The sequence below is a fragment of the Microcaecilia unicolor genome, chromosome 6 (assembly GCF_901765095.1).
Source record: "Microcaecilia unicolor chromosome 6, aMicUni1.1, whole genome shotgun sequence".
NCBI classification, from domain to species: domain Eukaryota; kingdom Metazoa; phylum Chordata; class Amphibia; order Gymnophiona; family Siphonopidae; genus Microcaecilia; species Microcaecilia unicolor.
The window spans coordinates 217,197,716-217,216,327 of record NC_044036.1 but is presented as its reverse complement, the minus strand read 5'-3'; the positions used below and the strand labels follow the sequence as shown (position 1 = coordinate 217,216,327).

General features: G+C 45.0%; 1 long non-coding RNA gene across 1 annotated transcript; it reads right to left on the bottom strand.

The window, feature by feature from the left end:
- Positions 1–5,066: 5,066 nt before the first annotated feature.
- On the bottom strand, positions 5,067–16,611 carry LOC115472231. Its single transcript, XR_003942484.1, has 3 exons — positions 16,442–16,611; positions 14,747–14,748; positions 5,067–5,080 (listed from the first exon to the last, which is right to left on the bottom strand). It is a non-coding gene; the product is annotated as an uncharacterized LOC115472231 (long non-coding RNA).
- Positions 16,612–18,612: the final 2,001 nt, after the last annotated feature.

Below are 18,612 nucleotides of genomic sequence, written 5' to 3'. Positions count from 1 at the left end.
TCCGGTTCCAGGAGCGACTCCAGGAGAGGGCTATGCAGCCGGCGGTGCAGAGAACCAGGGGCCGCTTCCGTCGCCCAGAGACGCCTAGGTTCCTCGAAGAGGGTTCGTAAGGAGCCCATGGTAGTGGGGCGGCATCGCTTGTCCAAGCAGGAGAGGGCCCATCGTCTCAGGAATCAGTTATGCCTGTACTGTGGGCAGGCTGGCCATTTCTCGGGCACCTGCCCAAATAAGCCTGGGGCGTCGGGAAACACTCCGGCCCAGGCCCCGTGAAGGGAGTGGCTCTAGGTCGGCTGGCATCCCTTCCCGACAACCTGCTCTCTGTTCCCGTCCTGCTCCGTGGAGAAGGGGTCCAGATCCAGACGCGGGCCTTGCTGGACTCTGGGGCCGGTGAGAACTTCATTGATGCTGTTCCTGTTGCAGTTGGGTGGTTCCACGGTGCCCTGCCAACCGGTTCTCAGGGTCACCTCCATCCAGGGGGACAGTCTTCCCCGGACTCACCCGGATCACATCGCCTCTGTGTCTGCAGGTGGGGGCATTGCATCAGGAGGAGATCCAGTTCCCGGTACTTCCCCGAGCCATTCACCCGGTGATCCTTGGACTACCCTGGCTCCGACTGCATGCTCCGGTTATCAACTGGTCCACCGGGGAGATCGGGCAATGGGTTTCCTGGTGTTTTCAGCACTGTCTCCAGCTGGTCAAGGCCCCTATACCTCTCTGCTCAGTCCAAGTTCAGAACCCGCAGGAAGGGTTGCCCGGGCTGCCTAAGGACTATCAAGATTTCCGGGATGTCTTCAGTGCTCGGGCAGCGGACACACTTCCTCCTCATCGGTCTTTCGACTGTGCCATTGATCTACTGCCGGGAACCAACTCACCCAGAGGGCGTCTTTACACCTTGTCCCATGATGAGTCCCGGGCCATGACTGACTACATCCAGGAGAATCTCCTCAAGGGGTTCATCCGAGCTTCTACTTCCCCTGCAGGGGCCGGATTCTTCTTTGTTTCAAAGAAAGACGGGTCACTTCGCCCTTGCATTGACTACCGGGGTTTGAATAAAATCACCGTCAAGAACCGGTATCAGCTTCCACTCATCCCGGAGTTGTTCGACCGCCTGCAAGGGGCCAAGATCTTCACTAAGTTGGACTTACGTGGGGCCTACAACCTGGTGCGGATCCGGGAGGGAGATGAGTGGAAGACGGCATTTAACACCCATGAAGGACACTTTGAATACCGGGTGATGCCGTTCGGCCTCTGCAATGCCCCTGTAGTATTTCAGAACTTTGTAAATTTCATATTCCAGGACCTGCTCTACACTTCAGTGATCATCTATCTGGATGACATCTTGATCTTCTCCGCTTCTCTGCCACAACATGTCACCCATGTCCGCACAGTGCTCCAGCGCCTCCGGGAGCATCGGCTGTACGCCAAGTTGGAGAAATGTTCGTTCCACCAACAGAGTCTGCCTTTCCTGGGGTATATTGTTTCCTCCACCGGGTTGCAGATGGATCCTGGTAAATTGACAGCGATCCGTGACTGGCCGGCTCCCCAGGGTCTGCGGGCCTTGCAGAGGTTCCTGAGGTTCGCCAATTACTACCGGCAGTTCATCCAGAATTACTCTGTCATCATGGCTCCCCTGACGGCCCTCACGAGGAAGGGCACCGACGCGAAGAACTGGACGCCGGAGGCCTTCACCGCGTTCGCCACCCTGAAGAAGGATTTCCTTTCTGCCCCAGTACTCCGCAGTGCAGACTACCCAGCCTTTCCTGGTGGAGGTGGATGCCTCATCCCTGGGAGTAGGGGTAGTACTCTCCCAGACGTTGGCATCCGGGAAAAACATCCCTGCTTCTTCTTCTCCCTCAAGTTCACCCCCGCGGAGCGGAACTATATGGTGAGGGATCGGGAACTTCTGGCGCTCAAACTAGCCTTTGAGGAGTGGCGCTACTTACTGGAGGGAGCAGCACACCCAGTGACCACAAAAACCTGCTGTATCTGCAAAATGCCACCAGACTGAATCCTCACCAGGCCCGGTGGTCTCTGTTCTTTGCTCGGTTTGACTTCCATCTGATCTTCAGACCGGGGGAAAAGAATGTCCAGGCGGATGCCCTGCCCTGCAGCTTCGAGGCTCCCAAGGACCAGGAGGAGCCGTACCCAATGTTGAATCCGGCATGTATTCCCTCCATGCCCGGGGCCAGTGCCGCTTGCCAGAAGGCCATTCTGGTGGATCTCTGTAGGAAGGTGCTGCACTGGGGGCACACTTCCGAATTTGCTGGACACTTTGGCTTCCACAAGACTCTGCATCTTATCTCCCGATCGTACTGGTGGCCGCGGATGGCGCAGGATGTCTTGCAGTATGTGTCTACCTGCCCGGTGTGCACCCGAACTAAAGCGTCCCATCAGAAGCAGTGGGGATTGATGCAGCCCATGCCGGTGCCACAACAGCCTTGGGAGGACCTAGCCATGGATTTTATCACCGATCTGCTGCCCTCGCAGGGCAATACAGTCATGTGGGTGGTGATCAACCGGTTCTCCAAGATGGCCCTATGAAGGCTTTGCCCACTGCTGCCAACCTCGCTGCGAGCTTCATCACGCACATTTTCCGGCTCCATGGATTGCCCCAGAGGATCTTTAGTGACCGAGGCTCCCAGTTTACGTCTCGCTTCTGGAGGGCGTTGTGTTCAGCCTTCGGGGTTACCACCCTTTTCTCGTCTGCATACCACCCGCAGACCAATGGTATGGTGGAGCGGGTCAACTAGACTGTGAAGGCGTTCCTCCAGGCATACTCTAACCAGCGCCAGGATGATTGGGCTACTCTGCTAACCTGGGCTGAGTTTGCTTATAACAACAGCCTGCATTCGGCCTCCCGGACGACCCCATTCAGCACCATCTATGGTCGCCACCCGCGTCTGCCTCCGCCAGTTTACCCCGAGGAGGTTCCATTGCAGGTGCCGCCCATGGTCTGTTCTCTTCAGGATGTGTGGAAGAAGGTCCAGGAGCAGTTACGACGAGCTGCGGTCAAGGCCAAGGAGATCTACGACCGTAGGAGACAGGTGGCTCCCACGTTCCTGCCGGGAGAGAAGGTATGGTTGAGCACCCGGTACCTGAGACTGTGGCTCCCATCCATAGGCGGTCGGTGGCCCAAATGTTTGGGGAGGCTAAAGGGGGCGGGGTTAGGGGGTGGAGCTTAAATCCATAATTGTCTGATAACACACAGAAAAAATAAATAAATAAAAATAAAAGTCACAATTAATACCTTTTATTAAATTTAGATATTAGATATGTATCATATGTCAAAGAATAAAGTGGTTGCTCAAAGCATATACTAACCACAATCGCTCAACTGTAAAACACTATGCACAAATTTGTGCAAAAACACACTCAGAACCTTACTGTACCATAACACTAGGCAGACCCTAATACACCAATATACCACCCATATGGAAAATGCAGACCGTCAACAATATGAAACAAGGGATCATAATATCACAATTCTCATGTAGAGCCACAAAACACCCTTTTAGGGTGGATAGTGTTCACAATGAGCTCCTTTTTTTAACGACTATATGTAGATCCTTCAAGAGGTAGTGTGTCGTGATTTAGGCTCTAAAACCCTTTCTGATGTTTTGGTGCCACCTCAGTAAGGCCAATACACAATCTCTCCACTGCAAAACACTATACACAAACTTGTGCAAAAACACACTCATAACCTTAGCAAACCATAACAGCACTAATTCCAAGGACAGGACGAGCTACAACCTTATGCGTGGAAAGGCAGCACTGTAATTACACCGGGCTCTAAACCCTAGTGAAACAAAAAAACAAAAAACAAAAAGGGCTGTAAATACTACACACTAGTAGAATACTGCACCTTGATTACACATGAAAAACACACGACACAACAGATATGAAGGCAAAACTGGAAAGTTACCTCAAGAAGTCAGACTCAGCATGCAGCAATACTAGAAAAACTGAAACTTACATGCAAAATATCACAGATGCACATTTCCAAAAGCTGACATATTCCAGTTAATAAATTCTGAATAAAATACTTTTTTTTAACCTTTGTTGTCTGATCATTTAGTTTTTCTATTCACTTTGGTCCCAGTGTCTTCTTTCCATTTGATATTTTTTCTCTCACCATGTCCACCATCCTCCTGTGTCCTTAGGCGTCCTTGTGTGTCTTTATGCGTCCTGTCTACCATCTGTAGCTCTGTCCCTATCCTTTCTCCAGTTTCAGCATCTGCCTTCAAAGTGTTCCAATCCAGCCCTTAAATTCAGCAATTTTCCCTCCATCCATATCCAGCATTTCTCCCGTCCCCTCCATCCATGTGCATGTACGTCCTTTGTCTTTCCTACCCTCCATCCTTGTCCAATATTTCTCCTCTGTTCCCTGACCTCCACTCCATCCATATCCAGATTTCTCCTTTCCCTCCCCTCCATCCATCCATGTCCAGCACCTTCCCTCTTTCTCTCCTACCCTTCCATCCAGTGTCATGCCTCTTTCTCTCTCCATCCTTCTACCCATTACCCTCTCCCAATCCTTCCGTCTATTGTCTCCCTCTCCTTCCATCCATTGTCTCCCTCTATATCTCCTTCCTTCTAAACAGTTCTTTCTCTTGACCCTTTTCCATTCAGTATGTCCTCTCTATCCCCATCCTTCCAGTGTCTTTCCTCTTTCCCTCCCTACCCTTACGTCCATTGTCTTCCCTCTTTCTGCCCCCTCCTTCCAGCTTTTCCCTCTTTCTCCCTCCTTTCATTCAGCATTTCTCTGTCTGACAGCTAGGGTCTCCCCCAGTTTCTCCCCAGCAGCTTCTCGCTCCTGCCCATGTCCCCTCTTTCTCCCCCCATCTTTCCACTAATCTCTCTCTCTCTGTACCCCTCTTCCATCCAGCATCTTCTCTCTGGCTCTCCCCTGCTCTTTTCCATGGCCCCTCTTTCTCTCCCCATCTCTCTCTGGCTTTCCCCTGCTCTTTTCCATGTCCATGGCTTTCCCCTGCTCTCTTCCATGTCCCCTTTTTCTCTCCCCATCTCTCTCTGGCTCTCCCCTGCTCTCTTCCATGTCCCCTCTTTCTCTCCCCATCTCTCTCTGGCTCTCCCCTGCACTTTTCCACTTTCTCTCTCTCTCCTCCAGCGTCTTCATGCATCTCTCCTCTCCCTCATGCATCCCACCTTTCTCTTCCCTCCCCTTCTTGCTTCCATCACTCTTACTCCTTTCTCCACCCCCCTTTTCCCATTCCCATACCCTGCCATTGCTTTCCTTCCTCCCTCTTCTCCTTAGATGTGGCATCTCACATCCTCCTCTCTCCACCCCCCTTTCCCTTTGGTCGGTCTGTCTGGCATCGCTTCCCCTCCCCCCCCCAGACTAGTGCGGTACCGTATTGCTCTCCCCCTCCGCTCCTGTCACGTCGTCTTTCAACGAGGCTTCCTGTTCCCGTAGCAGCAGCAGCAGCAATGATGTAAGCGCCGCTGCTTTCAGCCTGCCCCGGAAGCACTCTCTGAACAGCTTCCCGCTTAGGAGGGACGCTGTCCAGAGAAGGCTTCCCGGGGCAGGCTGAAAGCAACAGCGCTTACATCATTGCTGCTGCTGCTGCTGCTATGGGAACAGGAAGCCTCGTTGAAAGACAACGTGACAGAACGGAGGGGAAGAGCAATACGGAGCAGAACAGAGGGAGTGGCACCGTACTAGTCGAGGGGATGGGGGGTAAAGATCGGGACTGTCGCGCACCAGTCGGTGGGGGGGAGGGAGATGTTCACGAGCTGCACCCGCCCCGCCCTTGCTGCACTTCTGGCTGGGGAGGCTTAGCCTCCCCAAGCCTCTTATACCGGGCACCTATGCTCCCATCTCTAAAGTTTGCCCCACAGTTCACTGGACCTTTTGCTGTATGCTCCAGGATAGGAGCAGTGACTTACCAGTTGTACCTACCCAGCCAACTCCGGGTGCACAATGCTTTTCACGTCTCTCTCCTGAAACCTTTCCACAGGTCCAAGTGGCATCCTGAACCCAAGAAGGGGGCCGTGCTGAGAGTGATCCGGATCCAGAGTATGAGGTGGATCACATCCTGGACTCCAAGTGGCGTGGACGGACGCTGTTCTATCTCCTGGCTTGGAAGCATTTCGGTCCGGACGACAACTCCTGGGAGCCGGCGGACAATGTTCATGCTCCAGAACTGATCCGGGAGTTCCACACTTGTCACCCTTCTAAGCCCGGACCGAACCGGTGAGGGGGAGATGTTTCCGGAGGGGGTACTGTTACATTCTGTTACACTCCTACCTGGCTGCTCCTGGCGGTGGCCATCTTGGAAGGTTCAGTTGAGGGGCGGCCATCTTGAGAGGTGCATTTGATCAGTCTCTGAGGACGGCCATCTTGGAGCTGGGCAGCCCCAGGAAGGAAGTCCATATTTGGGCTTGAGGACGTCTCTGGTGGGGGCAGCCATCTTGAAGACAGCTGTGGCAGGGATCTCCTGATGAGAGGCCTATTTAAGAACTGAACACGGTCATCAGTTTGCTTCGGCTTCTAGTGCTTAGAGGTCGTGGTCTACATCTGTGTTCTACAGACGGCTATCTTTGTTCCTGTGATTCCTGTGTACCAGAACCTGGATTGTTGCCTGACTACGCGCCTTGTTGCTGCCTGCCTAGACCTCGGACTGTTTCTCTGACTATTCACTGCGCTGCTGATTCCTTTGCTCCTGGACAGTGTCTGCTCTCCCTGCCTGTTGGGTCAGTGGCCATGGAACCCCGCCAGTTCTGGAAGTCCTGGTGGCCACCTGCACCTGGGGGCTCAACTCCCGGGAATGGCGGTCGCTTCCCAGGTGAAGCTAGGGGTTGTGTGGCTGCCTGACCGAGTGCGGTGTCACTCCATCTTCGCCGTGCTCAGTCGGGGCACAAGGGCTCACATTCCCAGACATAACATCGGCATGTTTGAATGCAAGTGTTCCATCAGGTATCGCTCGCCAGTAGAGACTGTTTTCGTCAGCATTGAAAATGTCACGAGGTGCAAACTCGTTGAAGATGGTAGGAAGAACTGAAACAACCCAATTTTCAACACCAAAGTCATCAGCGTCTTATTTCTCACCATGCTGTTTCTTGAATTTTATGTTGTTCCTCTCCTTCCATCTTTCCAACCATCCAACAGTGGCTTTGAAATCAGTTAGTCCAAGACTTTCAGCTAGCTGCTTAGCTTTCTCCATAAGCAGTTGACCACTGACAGGAAACTGTCTGCTCCTGACTCGAGAAAACCATCGAAGAAGAGCATCTTCTACCTCCTCAGCTTTTCCCGCCCGTTTTCGTTTCCATTGTGGATTTGTATTGTTTTGCGAGTCTTCCAGAAGCTGGCCTTTCTGCTTCAAGATATGTGAAATTTGACTGGGATTGACACCATATTCTTTAGCAAAAGATGCTTGCCTTTGTTTGTTTTCTAATTTTTTAAGCACTTCTATTCGTTCAGCCAGTGTTAAAGTCTTACAGTTCTGCTGCGACGACGACGATGACCCCAGTGTACACTCTAACAACATTCTTTCACTTATTCTGCCTGTGGCCGTTAAAGGGGCAGTAAATTTGAAATCTCGTTGGTTGTCAGGCGCCAATCGGCTTCCATATTCCATGCGAGCGCTTATGCGGAGTCTTTCCTGCAGAGGAGCGGTCTTAAACCATGCATATAAGCGAATCTTGCACTTATCAGTGGTGCGCTAAACCGAAGTTTGTCCCCATAGAAATTGATGGCGCCAAAAACGGGACCAAAGTACGGCATGCAGTTAAACAGAGCATGTGCTTATCTGATGTGCACTTAAATGGAGTGCACTGTATATGGCTTATCTTTGAGATTCAAATTGGGAGAAAATACAGAGAGAAAATATAGTCAGAGAGACATGAAGGATGAGTCGAGATGATAAAGCAGCTCCTGAAGAAGTGATGTTTATGAAATGGAGGGGCTATATAGAACTGATGCCGTGCAGAAGTGAAGCGTTTTTGTAAAAGCTAAGTGACTCAACTATATTTTAAATTGAATCTCAAAGATAAGCCATATATATAAAATAGTATAAAATGGTTTAAATAACAAAATAATATAGGATGGGGGAGGTTTTCTGACTCATGATGTGTTATACAGTAGCTATGATATAATTATAGCATTGTTTTTTTTAATGAAGTCTTTCTTCCACCTAAAATAATTCATAGAACAGGTGCAAATATAAAGCAGACTTTGTTATATTCAGTTTTTGATTTACAAATTTGATTACAAGCTAGATTTTATTGAGTATGTAGTGTCTAGTAAATTCCACCATTTAGCGAATTGTAATTGTTCTAAATTTCTCCAAGAAGCTAAAACTATTTTTATCATAATGTTGATTAAAGTATTAAAAATCAAATGGTCCTGTTCCTTGAGAATGTTCCGAAAACAAATATACTTAAGGGGGAAAGGGAATGGGACTTAATATACCGCTTTTCTGTAGTTTTTCCAACTACATTCAAAGCAGTTTACATTATATACAGGTACTTATTTGTACCTGGGATAATGGAGGGTTAAGTGACTTGCCCAGAGTCACAAGGAGCTGCAGTGGAAATTGAACCCAGTTCCCCAGGATCAATGTCTGCTGCACTAACCACTAGGCTACTAGCAAATATTTGAAACAAATAGGACTAGAGATATTAATTATACAACAAATAGTATTCCAAACATCATGCCAATATTTTTGGACATAAGTACATTCATATAGCATATGTTTGAATGAACCTAGTGAGCACTTACAGAACCAGAAACATTTGAAAAAAGAAGAGTGAATATAATTTAATTTTAGTGGTGTCCAGTAACATCTATAAGTAAGGACGTACATAGATTATACAATTGAAGAGGAATGAGGTGCTTTAAAGATGAAGATCCAGATTATCTCCCATCCAGATTCCAAAACAGGTTAGGAAATATCCTCCTCCCAACATTTGCACAGGCCAGAGCATCTAGAAGGTTCTGTATTTTTTAAAACGTTGCCCTGCCCTTTATCCTCACCTCTCTATTCCCTTACCCTTAATTGTTCTGTGTACTGTCTTATCTAGATTGTAAGCTCTTTGAGCAGGGACTGTCTTTGTGTATGGTGTACAGCGCTGCATATGCCTTGTAGCGCTATATAAATGATAAGTAGTAGTAGTAGTAGATATATGAAGCAGCATGACTTACAGAGTGTAATTTAGTACATATGTGTTATGATTCTGTTAGAATTCTGCTAGTCAGACAGTGGAATGCTTGGAATCGCTCCTGATTGGTCCGTCAGGGGCTGAGCTGATGTCAGTCTGATCTATTTAAGCTTCCCTTTCCCTACAACCCCTGCTTTGGCGTTATTCCTGTTCTGCTGAAGCCTTACCTGCGCTCTGTCTGAGCTATTTGCTCTGTGCTTTAGTGGGGCTTGTTTACTCCTTACCTTGTTTCTGTTCCTCTGTCTCTGTTTGCCTGCTGCTTCTAGTGTGTGTCTAATTATCTCTCTCACTGCACCTGGGATTCTCTGTTTGGCTGTGGTGCTGTGTGGTGAGTTCCTACCTAGTTCTGTTCCAGTTTGTTTGTTTTGGTTTCCCTTCCTTTGGAGTTACCCTTTGTTGCTGTGTTTGTATTCTGATTTGTATGTCCTGCCCTTGTAGCAGGCTCGGGACCCATTGTTTCTCCCTGTGGGGGTTGTTGGTTTGCTCTTTCCCTGTACTCCAATTAACCCATTGTTTGCAGTGTTCCCTGCCTCTGGCAGCTGTGTGTTTGAGCTTGGTTTAACCCTTTGTCTGCAGAGTTTCACTGCTTCTGGCAGTTGTCTGCTTGGTGCAGTTTTCCCTTGTGTCTGTCAGTCCTTTCTTTACTGTAATTATCCTCTGTATTGCTGTGCACTGTTCCTTTCTGTGCTGGGGCTGTGTTAGGCACTGCACTCCGTTTTGCTGGCTTTTCCCTCTCCTGTCCGCTGAGGGTCTCTGCTTACAGTATCTTTATTTCTCTGAGGACAAGCAGGCTGCTTGTTCTCACGAATGGGTGACGTCCATGGCAGCCCCCCGAGATCGGAAATCTCCCTAGCAACAAAAGTTTGCTAGAGCCTTCGATCGTGCGCGGGCGCGCACACCGCGCATGTGCGGCCATCAGCTTCCCGCCCATCACGCAAGAGTCCCGTCAGTTTGTTCTTTTTCGGCGGTAGAGAGCAGTTGTGTAGATAGCTGTCTCTCTCTGTGCCTGAGAAAAAGCCTTCGTTTTGTTAATATATGGCCTGGCTTTAAGGCTACCACTGGAATAGTGATGGCCAAAGCTATGCAGCCTAAAACAACTGAAAAAGTACTGAGTAGGCCAAACAACAAGTAAATGATTTAATATTTGAGAATCTGCAAAAAGCAGGTCTGAACAATGAGTCCTGCCACAAATTGGTACAATTTTTAAATCAAATACAGCACCTGTAATGAAAGAATGATGGATCAGATGAATAAAATGGGGCTTATAGTTTTTGTATAAGATGATGCAGAGTTCATAAGATGGTGTGAAAAGTATTGCAACAGGGAGATGTGAAACTGTTATCTCAAACCGCACGATGAGAAAAAACAAAACAACTTGTTCCCAAAACATGCTGATAAGACGCGTGGGAAAGTATGATCTCAGAAAGTGAGAAAGATTAGGAGCAAGGTTTCTCACCATTCACTTCTATGGAGAGGTTTGTGTATAAAAGAGGGGAGATTTTGCCTTAGTTTAGGAGTCCTCCCCAACGCTTCTCTCAGACGGCAGGGCGCTGTGCAGATTAACCCAGAATCTGTCTGATGTCTGTATTTGTATCAACTTGAAGACTTGTCTTTGGGTAAGAAATAAAATGTAACTATCTATCTAAACCTATCTCTGTCTCTATTTGTATTGATTCCATCTTCTCATTACCTAACATTTAGCCTACAAGGTAGATCACATACAAGTGACACTCAGTGTTGGACAGAAAGCAGTAGTTATGGGAATTAGTTTTCAATTACAGCTCCTAATGCCACCCCCTTATGATTGGGTGACAATGGAGATTAGAGAAACTATACCGAACCCGATATATGAAATAAGTACCTTTAGTCCCCCGTGGGAAAGAGTCAGAAAGAGGTCTATAAGGGGGGGGATTTAAACAGTGGTGACTCCGAACGCTGACCATACTCGCTAACCTTCCTGATCTTCTTTTGAACGCAAGAGGGGATACTTAATTTTGTGCGTTCAAAGGTTCTATGTTCTTTTCTGTCTTCTTCCTTGTTCTTTGCAGGTTCCCTTCTTTAGCGCTAAACTTGCACACTTTTTCTGACCCCTATCTTACATACTCTTCTACCTTCTTGCTGTCTTCATGCCCTGCGCTGAACTAACACACCTGCTTCTCTGCCCTTGTCTATGCTGATCTCTATTTGTGTTCAAACCTTCGTTTCTGTCTTTCAATATTCTGTTCTGTTCTTTCTCACCCCCTTTTCTTTCTCCTATCCTGTTCATCTCTTTGATTTGCGTGATGTGCGCAAGAGTGTGCTGGTTGTGTGATTGGTGCATAACACCGAATCCAGGCGACTGCGATTTGGGGTTTGCCGTAAGTTTATTTCAATGTTCAACATCTTTGGATTGGTCTTTATGCTAGCATTCTCGCTTAACAATCCTTAGAGGTTGCGCATTTTCTGCTTCCCATCCCACCCTGTGTTCTGTCTTAATCCCTCCTTTTCAAATCCCTGTCCCCTTGTTCTCACTATGTATTCTGTTCTTTCTTCTTCGGTCGACCTTACTTTCCTCCCCAATCCCTTTTCCTGTTCTCCTTCATCCTAACTTCTTCTATTTACCTCTTCCTATTAGTCCCCTCTTCCCTCAGTCCCCTGGGTCTAATCCTGCTCTTTTCTCTTCTGTATGTTCCCGTATCGGGGGATTTTCCTTTACTCTAGGAGAACAGCACGCTTTCAGATTGATCTCCCCTAAATCCTTTTGGTTTCTCTGTTCTTATAACCACTCCTCAAAACTGACAGCCCCCACCCTTCCACATCTACTATTGCCTTCACTCTGTGTGTGCGACACTTACTTTCGATCTTGTGCTGAGACCGTTATCTACGAGATTTTGTTTTTTTAATGTCTCGAGACTGTCCCTTTTACTATTCCTCCTCATTCTTTCTATTGGACTTCTTATAACTTTCTTTTTTGCTGAAAACAGTAATTACGGTGTTCAGCTTTGTAGCTGCTTACCGTCGTCCTACTGCTGTTTCCCCTTATCTCTTTAAGTATATAAATGTTTCTTATCTGTGGTTGTTTTAAACTTCCTTGCTTTATATGACGTTTATATTTTCCCTTTTGAGTTCATGGTGTATGCAAGAATGGTCTGTTCCTTCAGTTTTTTGCCATCCGTATCTAAAGCTTTGTGCACTACACTTCCCAGAAGACCCTAATCAGTTCCTTTCTCTCCGATTGGGTTAACTTTACACCTTATAACCTTTTTGGCTTCTTGTGCAAACTAGAAATCATTTTTTTGATTTCCTAGAAAACTTTTCTTTTTCCTTCTCAGTCCCATGTGGTGTGAGTTTTGATTCTCTTTCCAGAACAAAGCTTATTACATTACTAGTAACTGTCATATTTGATATATATACTCCCTCTTGGGCTTCGAATCTGCCTTTGTAAATCTATTTAAACTCGCTCGAAGAGGTGTAAGTTCTAAACCCCTTTTTCTCACATTTTTTTAATATCCTTATCCAGGCTTCCGTAACTGCCATTTCTTTCTGTAGCTTTTAAAGGTTTTCCCTAACAAGTGCTGTAGTTCACTATCTCAAGGACATGAGAATCTGGGAAGCTTGCCCACTTTAGCTGCCTTATCAGTCTAGCACTGCTTTGGCAGAGGAGGCTCTACAGTTTACTTTTAAAAGCTCAGAAAGTGATTTTTTTTTTTCCCCTTTTCCGTTCGTTTTTTTGTCCCTGTTTTATGCTGAAGTGGTACAACAGTCATTTACACAGGTATTTTTTTTTTAACCTCTCGCTGTCTATCCTCTGTCAACTGTATTGCTCCTAAATCCATCTAACCAACTCCCTCTCATATCTTTTTCATATCTTTCAACTCCGGTTTCCCCTCGAACTTGGTACAACTTTTTCTTCAACATATTCTGGACTTATGCAAGGGTCCTTCCCTTAACGCCGATGAGATTATCTGATTCTCTGGTATGTTTCCTTAAGCAGGCACCATAATTGTAAAATGACTTATCTTTTCATGCCTCATGCTGCCAAGTCCGTTATACGTGCACCTCTGAGCATGTAAGAATGTACGGATGTATTTCTGCTTTCACTTTTAAAATTATGGCACTGCATCTTAGTCTTACTCTGCATTCTCCTTTTATCAGGGCATACTTTTTTCTCCTCTTTTGTGTCATTTTATTAGGACGTTGTCCCCCACTCTCCAAAATTTTCTGCTCATACTGCTTTGACTTTTGAGCGTTTCTTTCTCTTTTATCTCATTTCCCTTAAACAATAGACCGTCTGAGACTCTAATGCTTTCTCATTCTGTCTCTGAGCCGTGATTTTAACCCCGAGACAGGTTTTTCTTTCTTTTGTGCTGCAAGTGACAGTTTGATAGACCTTATCGTGCCACACCTTCAAACATACATTACTTGACTTTCCCCTTTAAAAAAACCAGCTTTCTCCTTCTTTGTCCTAGTGTGGTTTCCTGTGATCACATTACAATGCTTCTTAGCACATAAATCCTGTCGTAATCGTCTAGGAAGCCTTAGTCCGGAAGCTAAAAATTAACCCTTACTTAACAGAATCAAGCAATATGCTGGTAGTAATGAAATTGCCGTTTGAGAAGATGATGGCTGCGTGCCATGATAATACAGCGTTGCTTCACATCTCCAGTTATTTCCTGTCGTTTCTTTATAACCCAACCCACCTTTTCTTTCCTTCTAATGCTGCAGCTGTTCTGTTTGTCATCATTTAGACATACCATTTCAGTCACTGACTAGTATATATGTTTTATGCCGTATCATTGGAAGTTCTTGGTGTAAGAATCACATGTTTTAATTTATTTTTTTTTCCCCTTTTACCTGTTTATCCACAAAAGCTTCCTCCTTTTTTGAGTGTATGGGTATTAACTTGTCATATTTGCACCACGATTCTAGTGTCCTGTTTCAAAATTTATTGATTTATATGCTTCTCTTATATTTTCCTGTTTAGATGCTACTTCCAACCTATCCGGTACCCGCCCCAAAAGCATTTAATATGTATTTAACTTTATTTCATTTATTCTAGGGCTATAACTCCCGACTACACATGTTATAATGTCTTTGTTAATATACATTTTCTTGCCTTTTGTTGAAATCGGTGTTTCCTTTCACTGGCTTGTTGGCTGGAAAATTCTATTTTCCATTGCTGCATGACAAGTGATGTCTTTGGCATTTTTAGTTCTGGCTAATGTGTTCCAACTAATGACTTTTTTATGACTGTGCCTTCCCCAAAGAGCTTACATTTGTTTTGTTTTGCCTTAGAATATTTCGTTTTTCTCTCTATTTTTCTACCACTTCTATAGTAATTTTCAGGGGCTTTTCCCTGGGACATACTATACTTTTATTGTTTTCTTATATACCAGTGTCACGCTATAACTATTGGGTTTGATACCGATGCCTGGGGCTTACACCCATCGAAGGTGATCCTTCAATGGATGACGGCATCTCAATTAGTAGGAGCAGACTTTCATTCCATTTTCGGAGTGACCTGCGTATTCGACATTATTGCCCACCCAGGGGTTACCTGTATAGATGATCGCCGTGACAATAAAGGGACGCCTAAGGCATTGGTTGAGATTGTATACAGGTTGACTCGGGCAATTCTAAATTATTATGTGTATTTCGGTTTGATGAATAGAGCGGAATCTTCAGTTGAATTGAGCAGACTCTTCATTCAAAATTGTTAGGTGTATATTAAAATATCCTATGGAGGGTAGTTGAATAGAGCAGAATCTTCATTTGAATAGAGCAGAATCTTCCTAACCGGCGAAAATCCATAGGATATCTGTTCTCCGAGTTCAGGGAACTAGTTTCGCAGCTTCCTGAGCACTTTCAGGGGTAGTAGTCTCCCCTCCTTTGAGGGTTCTACCATTGGAGCGAATCATGGCCAATGGAGCTGCATCTTGGCAGCTAGTAGAGCAGAATCCTAATTGTAGAAGCCTACCCTGGGGAACAGTTTTCTTTTATTAGATTAGTATAGATACATAATAGCTGACACCATTTACTTTTGTACTTTTTTCTTAAACTCTCCTTTCCTCTTTGTGACTGTCATTTGTCTGTTAATTTAATCTGCGGTAAAAGCGTCGAGCTTTCCGCCAATTAGTAATTTTTTATTTTGGATCCCTTTGTTGGAGCACATTAATAGATGCGTGAGTATGATTGTGTTATGTCTCTGCATGTTTTACTATTAGGATAATCATTGCATGTTTTTGTAAACTGTTAGCACATTATCATTTCTAGATCTCCTTGTCATCCCTAAAGCTGCCTTTGAACCACTGACCTTGTACCAGGTTCTAGGACTGGTCAATATATATATTACTAATCTAGTTCATTGTTCTATAGCATGTTACAGGTCTGAAGCTTATTTATAGACCACTTGCTCACTAGGTCCTGTTATTATACATATTGGGTGATGATGTTCACAACCCATTATATCATATCTTCCTCTCGGTACCCAACACCAGATACTGGTGATTTGACATCTATTCAGATCTCTGGTAAGGACTTTCTGAAACAAACCTTTCTATTTTGCGGTTGACCTCCCTATGCCACCGAGAGTTCGGAAGGGCATAGTGATCCTGCCAACTGTTCTCTTTTTCAATTGATTTTCTGCACTGAAGATTACATTGCACGAAGCGTGAGTATAATTTCATTTATTGTATGTGTTCTTTGAAAATTGCATAATTGTTTCAGATATTTACTATGAAAGGTTCTATATTATGTGCCATCTAAAACACTGTTTCTTTGTGACGTTGTTTAAAATAACTAGTGCTGATGTTCACTTCCTGGCTCTCTATTGGGGATGTGTTCCGTAAGAATGAATTAACTGTTTTAATTTTTCTTTTCACGTCCTATCTACTACTTTCAAACTTCCTTCCCTGCCTCTTAAAGATTTATAGTTTTACGATAGAGTTCCAGCATTTCTGGTTCTCAATAGGGTTTAGAGATTAACCCTTGCATAACATAACTAACTGGTAAATCCGAACTAAAGAAATTCAAGACTAGATTTGCCAATACAATTTGACACAACCCAGATATCGGTGTTCTACCATACCAGAGTTCTAGTACCCAAATCATTATGCTGCCTCTTCAGAGAGTGATAAATCACTTCCCAGGAGACCACATAAATCTTATAAAGTTTTGCCAAATATGGCATTCCTGGAATAAGTTTCAGCCTGGACTCTCGTGGCCCCGTAAGGGCACTTTTAATACCAAAACTCTGCACAGGTTATTAAATTTTATTTACATATACACACCCGATTCCACCCGTCATCTCCACTATCAGATCCTCAGTAGATGGCTATCGACTATCACTGATTACGTGATCCCAGACACTGTCGATCTGACATCGTTATTGATACCTGGTGAGGTCAATCTTAATCCACGACCTAGTAGACGGCCCCCTGCAAGAGCCGATTCACCCATTCCACATAAATTCAATGGTCATAGACAAAACCGTCAACCTCCTTCAAACTCCCCATCGCTACATGTCTCGCGGCTACAGATACGACAGCCACAGAGAGACCGCAGGCGACCGAGTGACCTCCCCTCGCTAGATAACCCAAATCGACAAGACTGTAGGAATGATTACCCTGATAATCGTGGCCGCCGCGCCCAACCTCAGCGAGGTCCCCTACGGGGGCCCCCTGATTCCTACCGTCCCCGGCCTAGTCCTGATCGCTATCCAGATGTCCAGTGTTATCGCTGCCAACAATTCGGTCATTATGCGGCTGAATGTCCTCAGCCACTGCCACACAGAGTTATTAAGCAGATCCGCCAAAATCCTCCGGATCGCCGGTCGTTCCCTTTGTGGAACCCGGATCAACGCCGTCCGCAGTGACCACTGATCTAGGGATCAATATTACCCACCCCATAATGATTAGGCGTTACCCCGAACCCGATTTGATTTTATTGCTCTCAGTTACTTATACTACTCAGCTCCTCATGTAGTATCCAGAAACCATTTCTCTGTATATGTATTGGTGTGATGTTTCTATTTCTATTACAGGTGACATGTTTTTATTTTATATTTCTCCTGGTTTAATTTCAAGTGTATATTTATGGTACCATACAGATGACCTAACTGAGTCAGCAAGTTATTTAGTTGCTTCTATGCATACCTTCCCTGGGGAGTCCTTATCAACTGCAGGGATGAGCGATCCCCAGAGGATATTCATTTTATGTCTATTTATATATATATACCTGAACTGACTTATTTATGCCATTTTACTTTATACGAGATCCCTTTTAAATAAAAGCTGTATATTGCTCATTGTTAAAATGTTTTCTGCTTTAACTGTTGCGCTGTATAAATTGATGTGACATTCACTTCTTTAATTTTTTTTAATATAAAGCCTTCATTTTTTAAATCTCTCTATGATATATGTGACATCTGAAAGCTTTTCATTATTTTCTTGTCTAAGAAAGAAGAAATATTTAATAACCATTATCTGTTATATGGAATGAATGCGAGAAATATTCCCTTGAACTGGCCATTTGGGGGAGCATTTTGCGCTGATCATAGATTTTATAGTATTCTTGGACTGAGAATTGGTGAAGCTTTCAGACATAAATTGGGAAAATTATACACTCCACTTTCTGATTCCTTTCTATTTAAAACAGGTTATCACAATATGGCAACTATTACTCTTTTTATTTGTGTGCAGCGGTCCTGGAATTTATGCTTTGTGTATTTAACTAACACCTTGCTTCAACTAACTCTTACCACGTGGTGGCTTTGTCTTAAAGCGATATGCTTCTCCCTACTTCTTTGACTGATTGAAAAGGTCAATCAAGTGGCTGCACTTTTTAATGTTTTTTTCTTCCATTTGTCTTTTTCGAGGAACCTTTTTCTTGCATTGCCATCTGAATATGCCTTGCTGCAATTCAGATGTATAATATTTTGTTTTATTTTTATTTTCAATTTCTTTTATTTCTGTATGTAAGCCTATTTTTTTTTTATATATTTTATCTTTTTTTTGGATTTTTATAATTTTTCATTTTCGATGCTTTGTTTCTTACCAAGCCTCTTTCCTGGCCCCCATTTATACCCACGACCCGCCTCCTAGCATTCTGACTTCTTTCAATAACTTAACCACATAAATTGCACTACTGGTCTGTTTAGGTTTTGCCTTTCCCCAGATGGATACAGGAATTCCGTTGACGTCCCTCACCGAGGAGACGACTGCTAGCACAGAAGAGCTACCCGATAATGTATCTGATCTGAAGGCTATGTTGCACCAAAGAATCGCTAAATTAAAAGACAGATGCACAGACCCCAACATTACCTGGTGTGAGAAACGAGACATTATTCAGCGTGAGTTTCGACAGATGCATCGATTGGTCCATGAGCAAAAGAGATAGGCTCTCCACTTGCTGGAGTTACACAAAGCTTTGGCCTCTACCCTTCTTTCTGAATCATCT